At 47.7% G+C, this 3,149-nt stretch overlaps 1 pseudogene; it reads right to left on the bottom strand.

Moving 5' to 3' along the window:
* Window positions 1-1,553: 1,553 nt before the first annotated feature.
* Window positions 1,554-2,513, bottom strand: LOC105505576 (annotated as a pseudogene).
* Between the last annotated feature and the right edge of the window lie 636 nt (window positions 2,514-3,149).

Raw genomic sequence — 3,149 nt, 5'->3', positions numbered from 1 at the left:
TCCAGGTAGGACTTTTTTTGAGCTCACAGCATTGGGGTGGAGGAGCTTGGTAGTCACTATTGTGTGTGTAAAAGGGCCCACAAGTTCTGAGTGGTTAGCTCATAGAGTGATGGATAGCAAGCTTTTGATTAAATAATAATCATGGTGAGGTAATCTTATTCCTATAACTTCCTGATGAAAACCAATCGCTTCCTCCCTCTCAGCTTCTGTATAGAAGAGTCCATGTCTCGAGATGCTTCTCTAGAAGATTTAGGTTTGTCCTGGAATGCAGAGAGAGCATGCAGGAACCTTTGAAAATTGTGTAACTAAAAGGAATTCTGAATTGTCATTTTTATTGTTAGCAATCTCAGTCATATTGGTTATAGGAGATAAGAATTTTCTTCCGGGAACACACAGGAGATTTCAGGTCATTTATGAGGTGCTTGAGGAATTACAATCTCTGAGTGTATCTTTTTTTGTGACCACTTTGTCCACAGACATTAGGAGCAACCAACCAACTTCATATATTTATTAGTTTTGCAAACATGTTTGAAAGTTTTACATACACAGTCACCTAACTCCTTGCTTTTTTAAGTGGTCGATTAGGAGTATCCAATGGAGACATTTTGCAAATTTCTATTGCCAGATCACACCATGGATTATCAGTGTTCTCTTTACTCCTAGAAATAGAGTCATTGGCATTTTTGTTTTTATTTATTAATAATAATTACTATTCTTATTTCTTCCTAAAAACAGAGGTTTCTATTGCATTTGGTCCACAGTTTGTATTTCACATTATTTCAGGGTGCAGGGCTCTTGGCTGGGGCCCATGAGCAGTACTTGGCAGGGCCTGTGGTTGGGGGAGACGGAGTCTTGCAGTTGGTTAGTCCCAGAAGGGGAGAAGGAGAGCTGGGGGCTCCTTAAAATCTACTGAGGGCCACAACTGGGGGGTTGGTGAGCATGGGGAGGGGTCAGGCTTAGCCCCAGTGACTCACTACTCCATTGTTTTGCATAGGCCTGTTTCCCTACCCTGCTCCTGGGCAGGTCTGAGGGTCCTAGGGAAATCCAGTCACTCATAAGCCTAAGATATTTTAGCATCCTGGCCTTGGCCTTCTCCCAGGGGACCCATTTCCCAGCACCCTCTCCACTGTCCCCACCCCATTCCCTAGGAAAAAAGAAATATTTTTCTTTTGTTAATACTTCTGAAACTTCTATGGGTACAGAAACCATAAACTGATAGGTGGACGAAAGGGAAGAGGAGAGGTAACTGGAAACCTTCTGCTGCCGGCTCCCCTTGCTGCCCAGGCCTGTTCTCCCCTGCACAGCTCGGCCCACGGCCTGGATGTGCCCTGGTAGTGACCCCCACTTCACAGGCATCCAGATACAGCCTTGATCCCTTCCTCCCAAGCCCGGTGTCTCAGTCCTGTGAAGGAATCAAGGCAGGAGGGAAAAAAAATTAAACAAACAAAAAATAGCCCTGCTGCCTGACCCCACGCAGCTACTCACAGACCCTCGGTTGGCAGCACTGAACGGGTTAAAAAAAAAAGGCAAAAATACAGGAAAATCCCCCAAACTCAGACAGGGTGATGATGTGGGGAGCCAGCATGTTCGGGGGCCTCAGTAGCAGCCTCCTCCTGGGAGCAGGGGGTATCCTCCGGGGACTCCCCTGGGCCTGGGCAGTTGCCGGCACCCGAGGGAGCCCCGCTGGTCACTGGGCCTTGAGGGCAGTACTTGGGATAGTATATCTGCCGGCCCAGGCCAAAGCCCTGGACGCTCTGGTTGGCACTCTGCTTGTCGCCCATATGCAGGGACATGGAGGAGCTGTCACACTTGTCGGCTTCTAGTTTGGTGGTGTAGATGTGCTGCGGGATCCCGGGAGCCATCATGCCCCTTGGCTGGAGCACTTGTTTGTACCCATCTGAAGGCTGATGGTCGAGTGGTCCAGAGGGCAGGATATGGTTCTTGGGGTCATAGAGATGCCTCCCTGTGCCCTAAGCTGTCACACCCAACTGGCAGGCACATTTGTTGGTGCCCATCTGCAGCTCAGTGACTCACTGGCTGGCCTTCAAGGTGGCGTCGTTGAAGTTCTGCTCCTGCTCCTCCAGTATTTGACCCCGACGTCCATCCCGTTCTGCAGCGCTTTGTCTTGACCTTCCCCGTCAGGGCGAGAAGAGACAGCTGCACCTGCGTCATGTTCCCACTCTCAAACAGGTCGTTGGCCTTCAACAGGTCTATGGGGTTCATGCTGTAGCTGACCACAGCCTTAATGAAGTTGGAGAGGTTTTCTAGCTGGTGCCAGTTCTGCATGAGCCCTTGATCTTGGGGACTGAGCCCAGCTTGTTCATGAGTATGCATAAGGCAATCCCTTCCTTCAAACTCTTCTGGAAGTCGGGGCTGATAGAGCGGCCGGTGAGTCCCTAGATCTGGCTGCGGAGCACCGCATCCTTCTGAGGGTCGCATTTGACCAGGAGTTGGTTCTTGATCTTGGCAAAAAGCTGGTAAGAGGGCCCCTTGTTGAACTGCGTGGAACTCATGGCTGGTGGGAAGGGACAGGGCAAGACGGACCCCTTAGCATTTTAAAATCTAATTGAATTAAAGAGACAATTCCAGAAACTCCAGAACCAATTCAGAAAACATATTCTCAGAAAACACATTCTTAAATTTCTTCCTCTGGAATCACTCTTCGTACCAAAAACTATACTAGTTTGGGTTCTCAGAGAAAGAGAACTAAAGGAAATATCTACATATCTATTGATATATAAAGTTGTTTCTTTCATGGGCCTGGAATACATGAGTTCAATCATTAGACATATAGATGGATGGAGAGAGAGACAGACAAACAGAGAGAGAGAGAGAGAGAGAAAGAGAGAGAGATTATAAGTAATTGGCTCATGAAATTATGGAGACTGAGAAGTCCCACAGTCTGCAGCTGGTAAACTGGAGACCCAGAAGAACCTGTCGTATAGTTCTAGTTTTGAGTTTGACAGCCTGGGCACCAAGAGTAAAAATGGTGTTTCTAAGTTTCAGTCTGAGTCTGATGACAGGAGAACACCAATGTCCCAGCTCAAAGACAACCAGAGAGATGAGAGTAAATTCTCCCTTACTACACTTTTTTGTTCTATTTGGTCCTTCAGTGGATTGGATGAAGCTCATCTACACTGGGGGTAGGA

This window comes from Colobus angolensis, unplaced genomic scaffold (genome assembly GCF_000951035.1).
Source record: "Colobus angolensis palliatus isolate OR3802 unplaced genomic scaffold, Cang.pa_1.0 Scaffold126, whole genome shotgun sequence".
Taxonomy (NCBI): Eukaryota; Metazoa; Chordata; class Mammalia; order Primates; family Cercopithecidae; genus Colobus; species Colobus angolensis.
This window is presented reverse-complemented; position numbering and strand designations above follow the sequence as displayed.